Here is a 23,310-nt window from a genome sequence, read left to right on the forward strand (position 1 = left end):
CATCTGCTTTTCTTTTCTTCCACAGCACGTGCCTCTACCGTGCTGCGTTTATTTTACTTACTTCCCATTTCCCTCCACGAGGGCATGAGCTCCATGCAAGCAGGGGCTTCGTCTATTTCTTTTTAATTGCTTTGTCGCAGCACCAGAACAGTACCTGGAGCATGGAAAGAGCTTCTGGAACAGTTGTCAGCTGAATGGGTAGGAGAGACAGCGGGGTATAGGTATCAGGGAACAGTTTCCAGGCTAATAACACTATTTTATCTTCATTGTATTTATTTTTCTGGTTACCTTTTTTTTTCTTATGGCAAATGATACTGAGTTTTTCCATTTGCAGAAGTGATTTAAAATTCCCTTTTAAAATAAATTCACTTAATTAGAAAAAGTACATTTGTTTCAAGAATAATATTTAGTTAATGGAGTTACGGGTGGTAGGTGGACATGGCTAAAGCTGAGAAGGAGAGACAGGAGTGACCGATGCTGCACGATCACTGGAATCCAGGCCTCCCATTTGACAGATGGGGAAGCTGAGGCCCAGAGCCCGAGTTACTCATTCAAGGTCACAGAGTGAGTTAATGGCAAGGAGAGCACTTACACCTGGTCCTCTGATTCAGGCGTGGCTTTTCCATTTCCTTCTAAATTCTCTGTTTGATCCATCGGTGGACACCTAAGGGGAGGGGGGACCGGGGGCAGCTTGTGCCAAAGATAATAGAACTGAGGACATTTTTTAAACGACTTTTATCTCCATCACCAGAACCGTGCCTGGCAGGAGGCACGTGTTAGATGCATGAATAGAAGAGAGAACAGAAGACCTTGAACCCCAAATCCTTCCCTGATGAGCACTCAGTACTGCTGGAGGCAGAGATGAGGCTGTGGAGGTCACCTGCAGGTGTAAATCTCTGCAGGTAGATGCCCCAGTACAGAGGAGCAGTGGGGATGGTGGTGCTGAAAATACGGAGTGGGGTACACCCTTTGGGATCGGGGGAGAGATGTGGGCTGCGTGGGGCTGACCAGGGTGCAAGGAGGATTCCTTTTTCCTGAGGACACCGCCCATGGCCATGGACTCTAGCGTGTGGGTAAAGGCTCAGACCCCGCATCTGACAGCTCTCGCTTGGAGTCTGGCCCCTACCACTCACCAGCACCATCTTCTTTCTCATCTCCATCTTCTTCCTCCTTCTCCAAAGGTCTGACATCAGGACTACGTGAGAAAGTCCTCCTAGAGTGCTCACTGTAGCATCGGGCCTGTAGGTGGAGCTCGGAAGATGCTAATGCTGGTACGTTGGGGGTAAGGGTCAGGTTCATTGATGGGTTAAGAGCACCAGGATGTCTGCTCTGCACGTTTCTTGGTAACGACTTTCTAAAACTGTCCATTCCTATTTCTTTGAGGAGGATCAGGGACACTAAAAGGTCCTGCCCCTTTGGGGTTGGAGCTGGAGAAGTGAGAGGCTGGGGAGGATGAGTCAGGGGGCTGGAGAGAGCTCAGGAGTAAAGGGGTGATGGCAAGAGTCTCAGGGGGCTCAAGCTCATTGCCATGACCACACAACTGAGTGGGGATTGGAAGCCAAGTGCAGGGGTCCCACACTCTGTGTTCTGCCCATAGCGCCTAGCAGCTTCCAGACTCAAGACTTGGAAATTCACTTGCATTGGCCAAGCCTTTGAGATATGACAGGCCATCCTGTCGTTGTTGCTGAGCTGGCCCTTAATGACTTAGGGCAGAACCTGAGCCTCAGGTTATCCCTCTGCCAAATGGGGGAGAAAGGTACTGCCTGGTCCATCTCACGCAGAGACCTGAAGGTGGAATGAAATTGTTCTTAGTTCCCTTTTATTCCTCCTCCAATCATTTTGATTATTCTGATTTCTTAGCTGCCTGGCTCGGCTCCTGGACGCCAGGGGACACCTGAGGACAGAGCTGACACCCCGTCCGGGCCTGAAGACGGAGGAAACAGGGTCTCAGAAGCCAGGCCTTGGGGCTCTGCGGAAGTGTGGGGACTCTTTCCCAGGGCCCTGCCTGAGAAAGATTTATGGTTTGGCCTGCAACGTGGTGAACTGCTAAATATGCAGATTATGGGTCTAAATCCGGGGGTGGCAGGAAAGGCAGCCGGGCGGGGCGGGGGGCGTGCTGGAGGTCTGGCTGCTGGACCATGTGTGCGGGTGGGGCCTGGCTGCTGCAGATGGGGCTGCAGATGTGCCTGTGGGGAGCGTTGGTGGGGCGGGGGGGGGGGGACTGGCTGCAGCACCGCAGCCTCCCCCCACCTCCTCACCCTCCACAGGCTTCCAGGCCCCCAGGCTGCAGCCGCTGAAGCCCTCCGGGTGCTGGGTCCTTGAGCGCCTGGACAATAGGAGAGGCGGGTGGATGGAGGGGAGGGGCACGTTCATTGCTCAGATGGGAAAATCAAGGCACAGCGACGTGGGGTTACGTCCAGTCCCCCAGGCCACACAGCAACGTGGTGACCAGGTGTGAAACCAAAGGTTGCTCGCTCGACTCTTGGTCAGCACGGGGCATGACTGGGCAGGGAGAGGGGTGACGGAGCCCGTGGGAGCCCAGGTCATATTCTGGGCAGCCCAGCGCACAAGGGGCGGTCATTGCATCACACGTGTGAGGAACCGGAGACACCTTGCCAAGGGCTGGAGGCAGTAGAGCCGGGTTTGTCCCAGGGCTGGGGAGGGAGGACGGGACCGCTGTAGTGAACACAGGGTGACTTCCTTAGATTAGCTGGAACTTTCCTGGAAAACAAAGCTTGGTTGCCGGATGAGAGAGGAGTCAGGATGTAGCCATATTTTAGATGGAAGATGAGGAGCACGGAGCCGGAGGGGATCCTACAGTCCCAAAAATGTGTGCAGGGCCGGGTGTCACCCCTCGCCCTTTTCCCACAGGAGAGACAAGGCACATAGAGGGCCCGTCGTTCCTTCAAGGGACACAGCATTTGGGTGGACTCCTGGCAAACGCATTTGATGTCTTGGGTTCCTCCCCAGGGTGCTTGGGGTGAAAAGGCTGTGCTGAGGCTGAGACCAGAACCTTCCCTTGTCCTCGGCTCAGGGGCCCAAGCCTCCCCTCCCTGCCCGCAGCCCAGGTCCCTCGGCCTGACCCGTGGCTGGTCCTGAGGATTAGGTAGATCAGGGGCTATGAGCGTGGGGCTCCCTCCCCATCCAGCCAATCGCCTCCTCCCCAGCAGGGGTCCCAAACGATGGGAGTCCCACCCAGTGCAGATGGTTCCCTCCCCCCAGCTTCCTGCTTTCTGGGTCCTGGACCCCCACGCCCTTGGCCTTACAGGGACCAAGATGGCCGCGGGGGAGCAGGATATCAGAGACTCAAAGCGGCAGGTGTGGGGATGTAAGGGCAAATCCATCCATAGGAAATAGAAGGGAAACCGGAAGTGCTGGGGCCCTGGGAAACAGAGCCCCCTCAGGTGTCTGAGTCAGCAAGCTGTTCCCAGGACAGCTGCGGTTTTTCCTTAGGGAAGAGCGGCATGGCCCCGCACGTGGTTGGTAGACGCGAAAGCGGACGCTTCCATCACGTACAACAAGGCCCGCCAGAGGGAGGGCGGCTGCCGCGCGGGCCTCCACCCCACCTCTCCCCCTTCTCTCCCCACTTCACAGCAGGGTTCTGACCCAGGGCCTTCCTCTCCTCCACCTCGTCGTGGGTCCTTCTATCTCTGGAGGTGTGGGTGGCTTTGGGGGAGGTATTCGCAAGCATGGAATAAGCTAAGCATGAGCTGGGAGCTGTGTGACCTTGGGCAAGTAGCCTAACCCCTCTGAGCCTATAGAATAAGGGTTGCTGTATGCCTGACCCACAGTAGGTGTACACTGAAACGGCATCCCCCTTCTTTTGTTTCCCCTTGAGAGGGAACTTCTGTTGCTCTGCCCTTCCTGTTGCCAATACCCTGTAGGCTCCTTCTCCCCCAGCTTGCTTCTTCCTCAGTGATAACAAGACTATGGGGAAGTGAATCAGCAGCAGCCTTAGCTACCAGGCCCTGTGCTGGTGTTTCCATCATTGCTGCGGAAACTGAAGCACAGAGAGGTGAAGTCACTTGCTCAAGGTCACACAGCAACGAAGAGACCAAGGAGATGCAAGTCCAGATCTGTGGGAGCCCAAGGCTTTGCCTTTCCAGGGCGCCTCTCTGTCTGCCTCTTCTAGTGAATCACAGACAGACTTCAGACTCACAAGATCAATAAGGTGGGGGCAGGGCGTTGGGGCCACGCGGACGAGGGCACAGCCTGGTGGGGCCTGGAAAAGAGAAGAGGGCTGAAGGGCAGGGTTTGTCTCCTCAGTTCTGTAGGCGGAAGGGCCTGCCCCGTGTTGTTAGGTGACTCACAGGACCGGGGGGCCCAGGGAGAGTCAGGCTGGGGCTGTTGGGGGCGAGGAGCCCCAGAAGAAGGCCAGGAGAGGGCCAGAGATGGACACCCCCGGTCCTGCTCTTTGCTGCTTGCGACTCCACTTCTCCTTCGCCTTCAGGGAAGCTGAGTTATCAGAAGAATCTTCAGACGACACTCTGAGCTTCAGAGCGTGTGCCCCCCCCCCACACCGCCACCCCTCCCCCCACGCTGGCCACAGAAGGAGGGCTTTCCTCCTGGGAAAGGAACATTTCCCCCCCGTGTCATTCTACTGCATTCAGCAGAGCCCTTTATTTCTAACTCAGGAAGTGTCCTGACGATAAAGACATCACCGATATACTGACTGACTTCTTCACAATTTCAGGCACCTTCTGGAGAGAGATTTTCCAAGTGGAAACCAACACGGCGATAAAGGGAACAGCGTGGTCCCGCTGTCCCTGCATTTATGCTTGAGCTTTGCGCGGGGGAGGGAGCGCGAGGGGGGAAAACGAGTAAAAACCTCACAAACCAACCAGGAAAGGCAAAGTCCCATCATTGCGTCCAGGCGTTCTTTCCAGAATCGGCCTCCGCGACTGGGCATGGCTTCACGTCACTTCCGTCCGCCGCGGTGGAGAAATTACAAGAAGCAACGGCTCTGTGTGAGTGCCCTTGGCCGTGCTCTTACCACTGTGGACACCATCCCAGGAAGATGTGCAAGCCCGTTCCGGCGGCCCCGGGGGTCTGGGAAGTCTTCTGCTGCACACAGAGGCCTGTGACAGGATTCATTTTCAGGGACTCGTTCAATCCAGGCCTCCAGCACGCTGTCTCTCCCCCCCCCCGTTACAGGTGTGGGAAGCTGAGGCGTGTCCAGCGTCACACAGCTGGGAGGCGACCGTCAGGGTGAAGTCCAAGTGCTCCGACCCAAACGCCCCTGCTGAGAGGAAGACTGGCTCTTGGAGGGCAGTGGGTTGGGAGTGGGGGGCCCTCCGGCCTGACTTCAGTGTGGAAGTTAAGCCAGCGCCTGCTCGGTGGGAATTCACCATTCATTCATTTACTCAGCAGACACTCAGGGAGGGCCCTCTAGAAGCCAAGGCTTGTGCAAGTGCAGGGATAGACTAATACACGAAACCAGCACGCCCCCAGCCTCGCTGACTTTCAGGGGCAGGCCCCTGTCCTCTTGCCACCCTTTCTCACTCAAGGAAGGGTGGCTTTGGCCCCTGACCTGCCTCAGATGCTTTTTTCCACCCACCAAGAGCAGCCCCGAGATGGGCGGGAGACCAAGGTTGGTGCGCCGCGCCCCGCCCCCTCCCCACAGCCCACCCCTGGCCTCTGCCCCAGACCCTTCTGGTTTCAGCTCCACCAGGGACAGGCCAGGGGCGAGGGAGCCCCCGGGGAGCCTGAAGCAACAGCCGTGAGGGGGCGGGAAAGGGAAGCGGGGCAGGCAGAGGTGTGTTTTGAAATCTGCTTCCTTTTGGCCACGCTTGAACTTCCAAGCAGCCGGGTTTGACTGACAGGCGCGGAAAGGGAGCGCCGGCTCCCCGCGGAGCCCCGGGCAGAGATGGAGGGGCTCCGCGGGGGCTGGGGCCCCAGGGCCCGCATCGTCTGCCCTCCCTCCCCTGCGCTCAGCCGGGAGAGCCTGGGGGCTTGGGTCCCGGCTCTCTGGGCCCAGGAAGGCCAGGGTGGGGGTGGAGGTCCCGGAATGTGAGACAGGAAGATCCCAGAACCACTGAACGTCTGAGCCATTTCAAGCCTGTCTGCCAACAGCAGCCCTGTCAACAGGGCAGGCAGCATTTATTGAGTGCCTACTGTTTATTCTTTACACAAATGCTTATTAAATGAGTTCATCTTTGTAAAGATCTTAGAATAGTGCCCAGTGCACATGTATATATGAATATATATGATCGTACATATGCATTCCTAAGTGAATAAAGAAGCTGAGGCTCTGTCACGTGTCTGTTCAACTCAGATCTGTCCCCTGCTCTTTTTTTATCCTTCTCTGCATCTCAGGATTGACTCCGGCCAACCACATCTCCCAGGCTCTCTTGCCAACTGGCTTCCTGTTGTCCTTGGCCAATGGGAAGAGCTGGTTAGAGGTTAGAGGGCAGGAGCCAGGGTTCTCCTCCCCCTCCCCATCTGGATCTTCTGCTGTCATCTTGGGCAGTGTCTGGGCCGCCCCTATGACTCCAGGTCCCGGGGACAGGCCCTCCCTCTGTGTCCCAGCTTCTATGGGCAGCCCCTGCCTAACTGTGGTTCCAGCGTCCCTCCCCAGTCCTGGCTCCTGGGCTCTGGTGTCCTCACTCCTGGGTCCCTCTAGTCCCAGGGATGTTGCTGCCTCCTGCTGTTACTTGTCCCTGAGTTGTCCCATCATCCCATAAAGGCTTTCAGCTCTTCTAACCCCTTCAAAATGAGTGCCCTGTATTCAATTCCTTCTGTTGAAATAACTGCAAGAGTTCTGATTTCCTGACTGGCTCTAATAAAAGCCCTAACTGTGTGCCACACTCAGGTCCCTGCCTTCAAGAGGTTTATAATCTAGTAGGGAGGAAGGGTGTTCATCCAATCGTCACATAAATACATATATAGTTACAGACAGCAATCGGGGCTGTCAAGGACAGAGTCTGTAAAGGAAGGTCCTATCAGTGGGGCCTGGATCTCACCTTGGGGTCAGGCTTCCCCAAGGAATGAATGTGTTTTCCAGGCACTGCAAGAGATGCTTCCCATACACCAGTTAACCTCATGGCCATGCTGCAAGGTGAGGGTTGTTATCCGCATTTCCTGAATGAAGAGAGGAAGGCCCAGCAAGATGCAACCTTCTCCTGCAGCCACATGGCCCTGGCAGGCCTGGGCTGTGATGGGGACCTGGGGCCTGCCTCATCTTTGCCTGGCTCCATGCTGCCTACTGTCTGGAACTGACATTTCGCAGAGGACGGAATAGGCCTAGAGAAGGATGGTGACTTCCTCAGGGTCCCCAAACCAGGAGATGCTGGGTCACCTCATTCCCTGACAGATCCCAGGGCCACCTCTGCCCTGTGAACTTCTCCAGTCACTGCTTAGCTGCAGACTCAGCGCTTCCTCCCCTGCCCCCTCCCCCAGCTTCCCTGCAACCCCAAGGCGGAGGCAGCACCAGAAACCACAGTTCTGGGCCCAGTGCCAGAGCCCGCCCCCCCCCGGCCACCCCTTTCCCGCTGTCCTGAGTTTCTGAAACTCGCTGTCTGTCTCGGGGGAAGGAAAGCTTTTGCAGCCCTCCTGAGGCCGTGTGTGTGTGTGTGTGTGTGTGTGTGTGTGTGTGTGTGTGTGTAGGTGTGTGCTTATCTAGGGCATGTCTACCCTGTGGTAGAAGGTGGGGGACCCTTCCAACCAGCCCTTACTGTGAGTCAACCCTCCTAAAAGTCGTGCCCACACCTGGAGCATAGGTGCAGGGGGCATAGGTGGGTGGCAGTGAAGGAATGTGGGGTGCTGGGGGTCCTGGAGGCTTTTCAGGGCAGAGCAGCCCCTGCAACAGGCGCTGAGGGCACGGGGAGGGGCCCCGGACTTTCTGGCTAGGAGCCGGCGGGGACAGAGAGTAGGCCCAGGGAGAGGAGAGCTGGAGAGGCAAGACTCCAGGACATCTGGGCTGGGGGAAGGTGCGAAATGTTCATGCAGGAGGTGAAGGCCTGGCTCTGCGTGGCCCTGAGGTCTCTGACGGGAAGTGAAGGCCTCAGGGACCAGGCAGCTTGGCTGGGAAGGGGCTGGGGGAGGGAACCAGCCGCAGAGAGAAGCTGGCTGACGTCTCCTGGAACAGATGGGGACACTGAGGCTGAGAAGTGGATGATTCGTTCAAGGGAGAGGCTGGAGATGACCTAAGTCTCAGTACTTCTAACTTTCCACCCCATTATTCCTATATCCATGCCAACCAGGAACCGCTTCTTTAACATCCCAACCACCTTAGCCCAATTTTCTGTGGGAGATAGCACTGGACTACAATAGCCAGCATGTATTAGACTAATTTTATTTTATTTTAGTTTTGGCCACGCCGTGCAGCATGTGGGAGCTTAGTTCCCCGACCAGGGATCAAATCCATGCCCCCTTGCAGTGGAAGCATGGAGTCTCAACCACTGGACCACCAGGGAAGTCCAGCCAACGTTTATTAAACTCTCATTATGGGTCAGAATCTGTCCAAATAAACTCACAGCTGTCATTCCATGTGTCTTCACAGTAACCCAACTAGGTAGATGCTATATTCATCCCCATTTTACAGATGAAGAAACTGAGGATAAGGAAGGTTAATACTTGCCCGAGATCAATCCTATAGGCAGTGGGAGATCCAGGGTTTAATCCAAGGATCCAGAGGCCCTGTGGTGCCACCAAAGACTTGCAGGAAAATGCCCCACCGCCACTGTGTGCCCTCACGGCAGCTGCCCATGACTGTCCTCTATGGGAACATCAACGGGGCCTTCTGGCTTCTCTCAGGCATCGTGGACTCTGCACATGTTGCAGTTCCTCTGCCTTCATTCATGCATTCGTTTCTCATCCTATAGGAATTTATTGAGCATCTACTACATGCCACGTGCTGGAGATTGAGCACAAAATCGTTGCCATCTCCACTCTCATGGTGTTTACATTCTAGCGGGGGAGATGGAAAACAAACAAAGAAATACATAACACCAAATGCTCATACTGCTTTTAAATCATCAAGAAAGGGGATGGAGATTGACAGGAGGGTATTTTAGAAACAAGGGTCAGGGAGAGTCTCTCTGAGGAGGTGATATTGAAGCAGAGCTGTAGGGAAGTGATTTATCACAGCATGAATGAATTATTCTCTGAAAGTCTGTCTAATGTCTGTCTTTCCCACCCGACTGGCACTCCATGAAAACAAGACATTTTTCTGTTTTGTCCATGATGGTGTCTCAGTGCTTAGAACAGTGCCTCACACATAGTAGGTGTTCAATGAGCAGTGCCCTGCACACAGTAGGTGGATGGGTGAATGAATGAGTGAGTGATTGAATGAGTGACAGAGGCAGAAAATCTCTCTTTTTTTTAAATGAATTTGTTTATTTATTTTTGGCTGCATTTGGTCTTCGTTGCTGCACGTGGGCTTTCTGTAGCTGCGGAGAGCGGGGACTACTCTTCGCTGTGGTAGCTGGGATTCTCAGTGCGGAGCACAGGCTCTAGGTGCACAGGCTTCAGTAGTTGTGGCACACGGGCTCAGTAGTTGTGGCTCGCAGGCTCTAGAGCACAGGCTCAGTTGTTGTGGCGCACGGGCTTCGTTGCTCCGTGGCCTGTGGAATCCTCCCAGACCAGACCTCGAACCCATGTCCCCTCCATTAGCAGGCGGATTCTTAACCACTGCACCAGCAGGGAAGTCCCAAGAGGCAGAAAATCTTTGCAAGCCCAAGTTCTAACTGCGCTCCTGCCCCAAAGAGGATGCAGGCTTGTCAGTTTCCTCCTCAAACCTTCCCTTCCCTCCCAAAAAAGCGAGTGAATGGGGAACTTGACTGATCCTTTGGGACAGGTGTTGAGAATCCCAATTTGTTAAACATCTGGGCCTAAAATAGATGATTAAGAGAGCCAGCAAGCAGCTAGGCTGCAAGGCTGTGGAGTGGGAAGAGGCAGAGCTGGAGAGGGGACCAGCTCCCAGTGCTCCCGCTCCTCTCCAGACAGCCTCGATGGGCCATCATCCACACCCCTGTTAGAAGCGGAGCCCCCGCCAGGAAGGCCGAGGTGGTGGGAGAAGGCTGCTTCCTCACAGCTGTGCCGACTCTGGAGCTGCAGGGCTGCACAGGAAGGGGGATGGGGAGGGCACCTCCACCCCCAGCCCAGGGAGGGCTGTAGGTGGGCAGGAGGTCAGGGCTCTCTGGCAGCATCCAGGGCTCGGGAGAGTCCAGGCTGGCGGGCGGCCAGGGGCTTTATTCTACCAAAGGGAAAGATCCTTTCCAGGGTGGGGCGTGTGAGCGAGGACCTGGGCTTTGGGGAGTTTCCTCCGATGCCCAGTGCCAGGGCCAAGAGTCCACCTGCAGAGTCTCAGCATCTCAGGTCGGCCCTTCTGAGCTGAGATGGGCCTGAGAGGGATGAGGTGTGGGAATAGCTGAGGTGCTGTGGGGAGAGGGTGGGACATCCACTTTGAAAGTGCTGGCTCAGCCACCCGCTGGCTGTGACCCTGGCAGGCGTGTCCCCTCTCTGGACCTCAGTTTTTTCACCCTGTAAAATGGGATGATCACAGTAGCACGGACCTCACAGGACTGCTCTGGGCATCAACAGGTGAAGCCACATTCTTTTTTTTTTGGGCACACGGGCTTAGTTGCTCCGCGGCCTGTGGGATCTTCCTGGAGCTGGGATCGAACCCATGACCTCTGCATTGGCAGGCGGATTCCTAACCACTGCGCCACCTAGGAAGCCCCGAGGCCACATTCTTGTGCAAAGGCAAAGGGTAGGCACCGGGTGACGGACCCAGAGGAAAAAGAAAACTTGTCGCATGTTGTTGCCCCCAGGCTGGCGCTTAACTCAACAGGCCAGCACATGTGTTTTGGAATCAGACAGACTCCTGGCTAATGATTCTCTGAGCCTCAGTTTCTGTGTTTGTGAAATGAGTGAACACAGTAAATAGTAAAACAGGAGAACTCAGCCCAGCTTCTGGCACACGGGAAGAGCTCGGTGAATGGTCATTTATACCACAGAGTAAACGCCAGGGTGTCAAGATGAAGAAAGTGGGCTCCCTGCCCTCAAGCGCATGGTCATCGGGGGACAGATACCAAATGATTGTGGAAGAGGTTGATAAGGACGAGGAGGGGCCAAAGCAAGCCTCCCAACTGCCGGTGGCTCCGATGCCAAAGCTGCAAGGCAGGTGAGACTTCCCCGGGGCACCCGCCGCTCCAGGCAGAGGGACCCGCGTGGAGAAAGGCAAGGAGGCTGGAAAAGCACGGAGGCAAAAACTGGCTGAGGACAGGGCACCTGGAGGCTCCCAGGCCCCTCTACCCAGAAGTCCCCGGGGCCAGCCGACATAAGGAAGGGGGCAGGCCCCGCACCCCTCTGTGCGTGACCCTGAGTCACCGCTGCCCCGCGGGGCCCGGCCTGTTTTCCCCTGGATTGCGCAGGGCGGAAATCCAGCAGGGCAGCCAGGCTGACATCAAACCCTCCCACCGCAGGCCTGGCCTCAGCCCCTCTCCAGGCCTTAACGAAGCCATAAATCCCCGGGCAGGGCGGCGGGAGGGGCCGGCCCCCGCACACGTCCCGGCGGCTGGACAGGGGCCGGCCTCTCTGGCTGGCGGTGACTGAGGGCCCCGGCACCTCATCCCTCATCCCCCACGCCCAGCCGCCCCCGCCCCGGCAGCAGCCCATCCATCTCCGCTGGCCGCTTTCAAGTCCAGCCCCAGGCCTCTCTGCTTAGCGTGAAGATGAGCCCGGGCTCACGCGGACGGTTCTTATTTATCTGCAGGGTCATCCCCCCGCGGCCATCACTCTGCAGAGCAGCCCCAGGTCTCAGGACAGGCCCCCAGCACGCGGTCCTCCTCCAGCCTCCTCTCCAGCCCCCACCTGGCAGCGCACAGAGAAGGCCTGCTGCCCGTGGGCGATCCGTCTTAGTCACGGGCCTTGCTCGCTGGGCGTTTGGGCCTCTGCTGTCTCTTGGCAGCCTTGCAACAGCCCTATGGAGCATTAGTGTCCGTGCACTATACCAGGGGAAATGGAGGCACCAAATGGGGAGCCGCTCGGCTCAGGGGTCTCCTGGCTGCCTGACTCTGCCGCGGGGCACCAGAGACTCATCTTTGCCCAAATCCTCGGCCAAATCACACCAGGCTTTGTGGGCCCTTTGCGTTGCTGCCCTGCAGGTCTGGGCGCAGCAGTTCGTGTCCAGTGTCCTCTGCCCTCCAGGCAAGGCCCACGCTGCCCTGGACCCCGTCCTCCACCCCAGTCACAGAATTCTAGACTCTGGCACAGGAAGGAAACTTAGTGCTGGGATTCAGAGGGGTCCCTCTGGAGTCAGACAGGGCTGGAGCCCTGACTCTCCACATCCCAGCTCTTGACCTTGGGGGCTGGTAAATCCTCTGAGTCTTATTTCCTCCCGTGCAAGAATGAGAACAAAGTAGCAGAAGCTGCGAGGTAGGGCATGGAGACTTCTGAAAGCATGTAGGCTCAGCAGGTGAGCACAGTGAAGGCCCAGAGCTGCGTTTCGTATCACCATCCCCTCCCCAGGGCTCTAGACCTGGAGTCCTCTGAGAGGTAATGGGATGGGTGTCATCCCATTATCCTGGCAATTGCAAGGCCCTTACAGCCCCTGCTAGGGGAATCCTGCCTGGACAGAGAATGTTCTGTCTTGGGGGTGATGAGAGTTCCAGCAGCCCAGTGTGGACACAGCAGTCATCTCAGAGGATGGCCACAGGCGTGTCTGAGAGATAAGAAGGAGGGGGAAGTAAATTATTACTTTAAAACAAAGTTTGTTCAGGAGATAAGCTCTTTTAAGACACAGGATAATAAAAGCGGCCCTCCTTGGGAAAAAGACTGGGCAGCTCTCATCTGGTCCAGCCCCCGCCCCCGCCCCCCGGCCCCCCAGCTCCGGGCAGGCTGCTGCTCTGATGATCCCTCCTGTCAGCTCTCCGAGGGTGGTCCCATCCTCCGGGTGAGGACCCCGCGTGTCAGGGAGGTGACCTGACGTGCCCACGGTCCTGCTGGCAGAGGCCAGGCCAGGGCTGCACCCTGCAGAGGTAGAGGCCGTAGGGAGGAAGACACAGCACGGGCTTTGGAGTCAGACAGACCTGTATCCCAGCCTGGCTGCACCACCCACGGCTGTGAGTTTTTGAACAAACCTCATCTCCTCATCTGGAAAGAGGGTGTGAAACCACGTGAGGGAGGTAAAGACTGATTCTCAAGGTGATCTGGCTCGTGGGCACATTTTCAGAGATGGGGCCTCCCGCTTCCTGACACCCAAGGGTCTGGTGGCCGACGTTGCCTGTTCCCACACCCTCCATCTGCAGCCCCCAAGGTCTGTTCCTGGAGCCAAGAGCCACGGCCTGGCTGTCAGGGTGAGGTGGAACGTCCCCACGCAGGGGTCTTGTCTTCTGCTGCTGCCCAGATGTGGAGATCTCCTTGGTCACAGAAGACTGCGTCTTTGAGTGGTTATAATCCCCTTTGACCTTGGGAGGAGGAGGAGGAGAGAAAGGGAGTGGAAGAGAATTGGAGAGTTCATCATTAGGCAGCATAAATACCCAGGCCTCCGTTTTCACACCTGTGAAATGGGTGAGCAGGAAGGAGATTAGATGATCTCTTAGGACCCTTCCAATTGAGGGCTGGGCGTGGACCTCCCAATGCTGAGGCAGGAGGCAGCCATCTCTCTGCCCCTTCCCACCAGAGATTTGTAGACCCCATGAAGTCAGACGTGGGAGAGACTTGAGTGACCACCTCCTTTTACAAGTGAACACAGAGAAGGGAAGGAACTCACCCAAGGCCACACAGGCTGTGCCTGATAAAGCCCAGGGAGCAACCCAGGTGTTCTGACCTCAGCCCAGGCCTCACCTGCTACACCACGCTGTGTGCAATGGAAAGATCCTGGTTGTTGAATGAATGAATGAATGAATGGTTGAATGAAAGTTCAGTGAGAAGCCCCAACCTCTCTTCCTTTCTCCTCTCTTCCTTCATTCTTGCCTTTCTCTTCTCCTTCCTCTCCCCCACCCCTCGCTCCTCCCTTCTCCTTCCCTCCTACACACTCCAAACGTCTGCTCTAGGCCAGGCCTTGTCCCAGATACTGGGGCCTCCAAGCTGAACGGACCACATCCCTGTCCTCCGATGGCTTAGACAAGTGGGCCAGGAAGATCCTCCGGGGAGCCGCCAGGAGTCCCTCTCTCCCCACACGCCCCGCCCAGGGTGTGAGGGGGTTAAAAGGCACAGGGCAGAGCAGGCCCACTCCCAGCCCGCCCCAGCCAGCCAGGCCACCTCTGGGGGCTTGCTGGGTTTCTTCTCCTCCTCCTCCTCTCTCCTTTTCTTTCTTTTTTTTTTTTTTTTCAAGAAACACATGTCACTCGCCATAACTCATGTGCTTATTATAATCATGACCAGATGCTTAATGGGATGTAATAAAACCAACGCTAACCTGGCCCTGCTCGCAAATCTCTCCCTCTTGCCCCCACCCTGCGGCCAGCGCGCCTGCCCCTGAGCTACTTCAACAGCTTTTCATGGCAAGTTTGACCTGAGGAAAAGGGAGAAAAGGGAGAGTGAACTCTGCCATTCACTTTTTATTCATTCACCCATTCATCCATTTGCCATTCATCTCTCATCCGTTCACTTTTTATTGCGTGCGTACTACATGCCAGGCACTGAAGATGCAACAGTAAATGAGGACAGGCTCACCTCTGGCCTCCTCGGTCCTCTGGTAGGAAAGATAGATGTCTTCTAAACAGGTGACTAAACCCTTAATTAATTACAGTTAATTACAGAGGAGGTTGCCTTACAGGAAGGCCTACCAAGACTGGACTGTCACCTTCAAGAGCACAGCCGCGTCTATCTGGTGCATACACATCTACTGGGTCCCTAGGGAGCCCTTTATGAATATTTGTCCAGTGAATGAATGAATGAGTGCGCTGTAGACCTTTCCTGGAAGACAGAGGTTGAAAATGTTCTAAAATAATGTCTCCCAAGTGGAGAGTCCAGCGGATGACATGAAGAAAAGAGTAGAAATTCTATTTCTTTTCATTTCTCAATTTTAAAATAAGAAACTAACATTTTCTCTGATTATATATACAGGCCGATGATAGACTATACGGTATATACATGAAATTCATAAGTAGCTCTACATGCAGTGGGGGCTGTGTGCCACGTTACTACTGCTGGGGAGAGGCACGTGATCAGAAGAGTTGGGAGACCCCTTGTCTCAGCTCGGACTGCCCTCGCAAAATACCGTACACTACATGGTTTAAACAATTTATTTCTCATGTTTCTAGAGGCTGGGAAGTCCAAGATCAAGGTGTTGGTCGATTTGTTTCCTGGTGAGAGCTCGCTTCCTGGCTTGCAGCTGGCTCCCTTTTCCCTGTGTCCTCACACAGAAAGGCCTCTCTCCACCCATGTGTTTGCACCCATGTGTGTTTGCACATGGGTGGAGAGAGAGAGTCCCCTCTTTCTTCCTCTTCTTCTAAGGCCACCTAGCCTATCAGACTAGGCTCCCATCCTATGAGCTCACTGAACCTTAATTCCCTCCTGAAAGACTTATCCCCAAATACAATCACATTAGCGGTTAGGGCTTCAACATATGCATCTGGGGGGACACACCCCTGCTGTAAACGACGGACGGGTGAGGTCCAGGGTGAAAGGTGAAGGTGCCGGGGGGAGGGGACCCACATTCTAGCAGCAGTGTTGGCTTCAAAGGCCCTGACATGGGGATGAGCTTGGGGACATGCGGAACCACATTCCCACCTTTCCATTCGCCACCTTTAGGAAAGTATTTCTTCCTTCTAGTCTCGCTTCGCAACGGCATGAACTTAATACTTTTTCAGATGCGCAAAACAACGTGGGAAGTAGAAGCAGAGGATGATCCGAGATTCCGAGCTCAGGGAGGCTTCTAGACAGCGGAATGGCTTAATGGAGGTGGTCATAATATAAAGATGTAGCGTGAATGTAACGTCCCAGCGAGCACCCCAGCCCAGCCTCTACGGCATAAAGCTTCATTCTCCGCTGTCCTGAGGCCAAGACTCCCCCACCCACTCTCCCTCTCCAGGCTCTCCTTGCCTCAGCTCAGGCCCCCACCTGCATTGCTCCCAGCACCCACTTGGGCCTTCCCAAGATCTATCCCACAGGAGGATAGGATACAGAATGACCCTTTTAGGGCAGATGAGCATGCCACTCGCAGGCTTAAACCCTCAGAGCTTCCACCACTCTCAGAATGCATCCAAGTCCCTGTCATGGCCTGCAGGCATGAGCTGCCTGAGCTGGCTTCTGGCCACCTCTTCCAAATTCACTGCTATCCCACCCTTGGCTGCCACATGAGCCTTCTTGCACTTGTTTGAGCACACTGTACACTCCCACCCCAGGGCCTTTGCACTTGCTGTTATCTCTCCCTGGACCACTCTCTCTCCTTTTATCCCAGTGTCTTACTCCCTCACTTTACTCTGGTCTCTGCCTAAATGACATTGCCTCAAAGAGGTCTTCTGGGGCCACCCCATCTCTTACTCTGCTTTCTTTTTTAATAGCACTTATCACAATCGGACCTATTATATACGTTTGTTTATTTGTAATATCGCCTCTCTCCCACTAAAATGTAAGCTCTAGGAGAACAGGAATGTGTGTCTGTTCCTTACTGCATTCCGAGGGCTTAAACAATTATCTGGCCCCCAGCAGGTGCTTATGAAGCATTTGTGGAGTGACTGAATGAATAAGCAAATGATTAAAAGCGTTTCTGCAGCTTATCAAGCAGAGGGAGATGGCAGAGAAGGAAGGAGACAGACCACGGGAGACTAGGGGACCCTAGTAGGAAGTTTGGAGTTTGTACTAACTGAAATAGGGAGATATTGAAGAATCTAACATGATTTGGTTTATTTTTTGTGACGATAACTCCCTTAGGCATGCAATGGCAGAATAAAAGGGAAAATTTTTTGACTATGGAATCGGGGGAAATTAGGGGCGATCTGATAAAATTGTGGGGAAAACAACACTTTCAGCCTCAGCCTCCCCATCCATCCTCTCCCTCTGCCTGTGTCCCCAACAATCTCTTTACGTGATCCTTTTTTGGTTAAAGAAAAAAAACCCAAACGAATAAATATAGGGGTGGTAAAATCACTGTCCACCACGTCCAGCCCTCCATGCGTTTTCTATCTGTTCTCTGCGTGTCTTCCCCATTCCCGAGTGTGTGAGAAGAGGGTCCAGCCCTGATTTATGCCGCTGACAGAAAATCTAATGAATTGAAGACATAAAAGCAGAACAAGGTTCCCCCTGGGATAAATCCGTTCTGGACTTGGGCCTTTGAGAGGGGCACGTGGCCGTGCTGACAGCCCAGTGTTCGTGATGGATGTGGCTCTGGGTCCCGCACTCGGGGGCACCGAGGATCTCTTCGGGGGCGGGGATGGGAGGACCTGGTGGAAACTTAGGAGGCTCTGAAAGATCCCAACCTTGTAGCAAAAGAAGCTTAAGGAAAATCCAAAACGGAGATTCCAGGCACGTGTAGGGTGTGCGCGGGCTGATTCCACTGTACAAGGAAGGATGCGTGGAGAACCTAAGGCAGATGGAGGAGTGGAGTGAGGACCCCGGGACCTTGGTCCTAGCCTTGGTCCAAACTTTGTCACGAAATGCAATCTTGCACAACCCCCTAGCAGGGCGTGTGTGTCCACCAGTAAAATAAGGCTTTAGATAAATCAGGGACCGACAATGTCAGTGCTCACAGGAGCCCAGCAGAGATTTTGTGTAAATGAGAGAGGTGGGCCGGGTAGAAGCTGTAGGAAAAAGGATAATGTTTGCCCTATTTGTAAGAAGTGGCCACCATTCAGCTGTAAGCAATGGAATTATTGTCAGAGTTGGGTCCAGGAGGGAGGCAGGGGCAACTCTTCTGCTATGGAAGAGAAGTCAGAAAATGGGGTTCATTCTTCCATGGAATCTCCCCTTTTAAAAATGCTGAAAGCTAGTTACATAGAATTTTAAACGATGCTGGCTGAATCCACCCTGTGGGCCACCTGTTCGAAACCTCCCAGTGAGAAGACCACTCAGAGTCCCATCTAATTTTAATTGAATTAACTCAACAACCATAAGGGGAGAATTCCAGGCACTAAGCTAGACACTAGGGAGGCAGACGGACCAACATGGGGCTCAGCGCTCAACAACTGTTCCCTGGATAGAACACTGAATAAATGCTCCGAGGCCTGAGGGTCGACGGCACATTTGGAGACCAGCCCGGAGGCGGCCGAGAGAAGGCAGGACCGGAGCTGAGGCCGCAGGCAGGCAGTGGGAGATCTGAAGGGCCTGGACCTCCAGGTGGAGGAGGGATTCTTTGTCCAACAGCTCACCCCACTTTGAAGGTGGGGGTGTGAGGGTCAGACGTCCACGTTAGAAAGCGCCCTCTGGTGTCCGTGTCCGATGTGAGGTACAATGAAGAGGACGAGGTAGGCAGCCGACTTAATAATGCAGGGAAAGACAGATATCACATGACGTCGCTTATATGTGGCATCTAAAAAAAATGGTCCAAATGAACTTATTTACAAAACAGAGTCACAGATGTAGAAAACAAACTTATGGTTCCCGGGGGGAGGGGAGGGGTGGAAGGAATAAGTTGGGAGACTGGGACTGACATATACACTCTGCTATATTTTTTAAATATATAACTAATAAGGACCTACTGTGTAGCACACAGAACTCTACTTGATACTCTGTAACGGCCTATACGGGGAAAGAATCTAAAAAAGAGTAGATATATGTATGTGGGTAACTGATTCACTTTGTTGTACACCTGAAACTAACACAATGTTGTAAATCAACTAGACTCCAATAAAAATTAAAAAACAAATAATGTTGGGAGAGTTGATGTGGCCTTGGACCACATCAACAGAGGGAAAGGAAAAAAGGGCAACATTGAGGGACTGGTGGATTCCGCCCCCACGCCCCAACCCCCCAATGTGCTGGGACATTTTCCTGCTGGCTGAGGGCAACGACACAGAGCTCCTGGTGGTAAGTGACCCAAACCAATGGTGGCTACTCTGCACAGACAAAGGCTGGAGAACCAGGCTCAGAGGCTATGTGGTGAGGAATAACGCCCTCCGTCACGCTACAGGACCAACGCAGCCAGATGCCACGGCCATCCCTGAGCAGATCTCCGCCAACTTGACAGTCACTAGAGACCATAACTGGCTTGGCGACACTGAGTTACTGAGCAAGTGAGGATGACAGTTCTTGCTTCCCTGGGATTGCTTTGCAGCTCAAAGGCAACCCCGCCCGTAAGGCACTCGGTGTGGTACCACAGGGCCCGGTTACACAACCGCTCAGGACATGGCAGCTGTCGCCATGGTCTTCAGCAGCCGTATCACTCATCTCAGCAAGCCAGTTAGACGGGCTCCCCAGGCAAGGCCCCTCCACGGTACTCTTGCGCCCTGAACGATGCTCTGCACACGTTAGGGGCTCTAGACTCTGAAGTGTCATCCAGTGTCTGGTGTGCAATGACTCTTGAATAACGGAACGCAAAGGTGGGGGGACTGGGTGTCAGGAGAAGGCATGACAAATGTCACCAGTTCAGGATTTCAAATGTTTTCTTCAGCTGAAAGACCACTCTCCTTTTTCCTGTGCGTTAACCATACTCCAGACAAAGGGAGAACAGATGTCCCCTTAGTCATACCACAGATGCCCCAGAATTGGCGAGACACCATCTGTGGCCAGCTCCACGTCTCCCACTGGGATAGAGGGGTTCCAGATGTTTCTGAGGAGCAGGCAGCTCTTCCGGTGGGTGGCATGCTAGAGGAGAGGCCAGGGTCTCTGCGGGTCAGCCGAAGTGAGTGTGTGCAAAGGAGAGGCTGTGGGATGAAGCCCAGCTCCAGGACACGCACCAGGAAAGTGCTGGATGCTCGTATGTTGCCACACAGGCTTCTGAGTGTGAGAGGTTTTTCTCACCCCGACATCACGTCGTGGAGTGTGTCAGAGACAGTCGGAATCCACAAAATATTCCAAGTGCGCCTTCCATCTCCCAGAATGCCTTGCAGCAGGGGTGGGGCCCCAGGACTCCTGGGCTGGTGGACCCTGAATGGGGACTCTGGGTGTCCCTGTCGGACAGAGGCGGTCAGAGCCAGCGTCCCTTCCTTGCCTTTCTCTCCTCCGCCTCAGGCCCTAGGCAGCCACCTGTTCTAGGCTGCTGCTAACACACGGCAGAGTTTACGGAGCGAGAAATACGATGGTATCACGCCAAGCGCCTGAGCTGTGCAGGTCTCTCAGGTCCCGTAGTACAGCCTGGTCTGTCCTGACGAGTAGTTGGATTCACATCTAAGTAAGTCTCCTGCATGTTTCAGAGATAGGCAAGAGCTCATCGTTCTATCAAATTGAGAGTCCATTGTGAGGACTCTCGGGGTCTTCCAGTTCGACCGATGGAGAGGCTGGGGCAGGCCCAGAGGGGTGGAGCAGCAGCCCCGGGAGGCACGAGGTGCCACGTGGGTGAGTCCTCAGCTGGGGTCTCCTGGTCCACAGCCCCTCACGGCCACTCTGATCAAATCAAAGTTTCGATGAAATACACTCTAAAAGCTCAAGAGACTTGCCTCTCCAAAGAGGCCTAGAAAGGCATTTGTCTGTGGGGCAGGCTTCTGGTGCCCCAGGGGCTGCCTGCCTCTGGGCAGCTCACTGTAAACTACCCTGGCTTCCTTCACACCCTGCAGAGAACCCACTTTCCCCTTCCCCGGCCCCTTGCTCCCCTCCCTGGCCTTCTGGAATTCTCCTGCTGGAGGTCTTGAGTGAGGCCTAAACCCACTGCAGATGTCCAGAGATGGGCTCTGCCACATGTGTGTGGCTGAGAACCCAGCCTCCCATGAAACTGGGAAGGCCCCTTCGAGGAACCACAGGCTTCACTAGGCAATGAGCAGCCCATACGAGATGAGCCCCACCGTTAACAGGAACAGTCTCTCAACTTCCAGATGTCTGCGCGTCCTTCTTCAGGACGGAGAGGATCTGCTAGTGCAGGGCGGGGTACAGGGATTGATGGAGAGGTTCAGCGTGTGCATTGAACCATTTACTAGACCCCCTCTTTATGAACATGATACATTCCCTCCTACCCAGGAGCGGATATTCTGGCAGGAGAGCAAACACGAAACAATTAATTAATTGCAATTAAGATAAATGTCAGGTGTGAGATACACAGGGCAATGTGGGAGCAGATAACATCATCTAGGACAGTGTGGTAGGAAGGCCCTCTTTGATAGGATTTCATCAGGTGAGAAGGGAGGCAGAGGTAGCACTCCTGGAAGAGGGACCTGCATGTGCAAAGACCTGGTGACAGGAAGGAGTTTGGAATGTTTGATGACCTGAAAGAAGCCCAATGTGACAGGAGAAAGAAAGACAGACGGTCAGACAGACAGAGGAAAGGAGGAAGGGAGGGAGACAGAGGAGATGAAACAAGGTAAGATAAGAACCTGGTCATCACAGGACCACGTCATAGATCTAGGACTTTATTATTTTTATCCAGAAATCCACTGAAGGACTTTAGACTGATGATGATGGCGGCTTTGTGGTGAACTGATGGTAGGGAAGCAGGAAGACCAATTTGGAGGCTACTGCAGTGGACCAGTGAAGAGATAGGCCTTTAATTAAGATGGTGACAGGGGAGATGGAGAGACGAGGATAGATTCAGGAATATTTGGGGGAGTCTAATGATATGGTGATATGTTAGATGTGGGTCTTTGCTGGATGTGGGGGAAGAGTTGTCAAATTTCTGTCTTGGGCAACTGACTGGACAGTGTTGCCAATTCCTGAGATAGGGAAGGCTAGGTTCATGGGGTAAGTGATCAGTTTATCATTGGTGTAGTTTTGAGTGGTGGAGCAAGGAGGTGGGCTCTGAATGAGAACTCCCCACCTTATATGCAGTGGCAGAGTTGTTAGGTGTCTACCTCTACCTATTCTCCCTTTCCTCTTCAGTATATAATATAACCCCTGATTCTTAGCTGGGCATGTAGCCACCTAGAATAAAGAGCCACTTCCCAGCATTCCTACTACCAAGATGTAAGCAGAGAGGATGGAAAAAAGATATTCCATGCAAATGGAAATCAAAAGAAAGCTGGAGTAGCAATACTCATATCAGATAAAATAGACTTTAAAATAAAAAATCTTACAAGAGACAAGAAAGGACACTACATAATGATCAAGGGATCAATCCAAGAAGAGGAGAAAACAATTATAAATATATATGCACCCAATATAGGAGCACCTCAATACATAAGGCAAATGTTAACAACTCTAAAAGAGGAAATTGACAGTAACACAATCATAGTGGGGGACTTTAACACCCCACTTACACCAGTGGACAGATCATCCAGACAGAAAATTAATAAGGAAACACAAGCTTTAAATGACACAATAAATAGCTAGATTTAATAGATATCTATAGGGCATTACATCCCAAAACAGCATGCTACACTTCTTCTCAAGTGCACATGGAATATTCTCCAGGATAGATCACATTTTGGGTCACAGATCAAGCCTTGGTAAATTTAAGAAAATTGAAATTGTATCAAGCATCTTTTCCAACCACAATGTTATGAGATTAGAAATCAATTACAGGAAAAAAAAACTGTAGAAAACACAAACACATGGAGGCTAAACAATATGCTACTAAATAACCAAGAGATCACTGAAGAAATCAAAGAAAAATCAAAAAATACCTAGAGAAAAATGACAACAAAAACACAAAGATCCAAAACCTATGGGATGCAGCAAAAGCAGTTCTTTTGGGAAGTTTATAGCAATACAATCCTACCTCAAGCAACAAGAGAAATTCCAAATAAACAATCTAACCTTACACCTAAAGAAACTAGAGAAAGAAGAACAAACAAAACACAAAGTTAGTAGATGGAGAGAAATCATAAAGATCAGAGCAGAAATAAATGAAATAGAACAAAGAAAACAATGGCAAAAATCAATAAAACTAAAAGCTGGTTCTTTGAGAAAATAAATAAAACTGATAAACCTCTAGCAAGACTCATCAAGAAAAAGAAGGAGAGGACTCACATCAATAAAATTAGAAATGAAACAGGAGAAGTTACAACAGACACCACAGAAATAAAAAGCACTGTGAGAGACTACTACAAGCAACTATATGCCAATAAAATGGACAACCTGGAGGAAATGGACAGATTCTTTGAAAGGTATAACCTTCCAAGACTGAATCAGGAAGAAATAGAAAATATGAACAGACCAATCACAAGGAATGAAACTGAAACTGTGATTAAAAATCTTCCAACAAACAAAAGTCCAGGACCAGATGGATTCACAGGTGAATTTTATCAAACATTTAGAGAAGAGCTAACACTCATCCTTCTCAAACTCTTCCAAAAAATTGCAGAGGAAGGAACATTCCCAAACTCATTCCATGAGTCCACC

The 23,310-nt window shown here is 53.1% G+C and overlaps 1 pseudogene; it reads right to left on the bottom strand.

The window, feature by feature from the left end:
• Positions 1-2,059: 2,059 nt before the first annotated feature.
• Positions 2,060-23,310, bottom strand: part of LOC130860246 (coiled-coil domain-containing protein 66-like) — a 35,381-nt pseudogene continuing 14,130 nt past the window's right edge.

Source organism: Hippopotamus amphibius, chromosome 9 (genome assembly GCF_030028045.1).
Source record: "Hippopotamus amphibius kiboko isolate mHipAmp2 chromosome 9, mHipAmp2.hap2, whole genome shotgun sequence".
Taxonomy (NCBI): Eukaryota; Metazoa; Chordata; class Mammalia; order Artiodactyla; family Hippopotamidae; genus Hippopotamus; species Hippopotamus amphibius.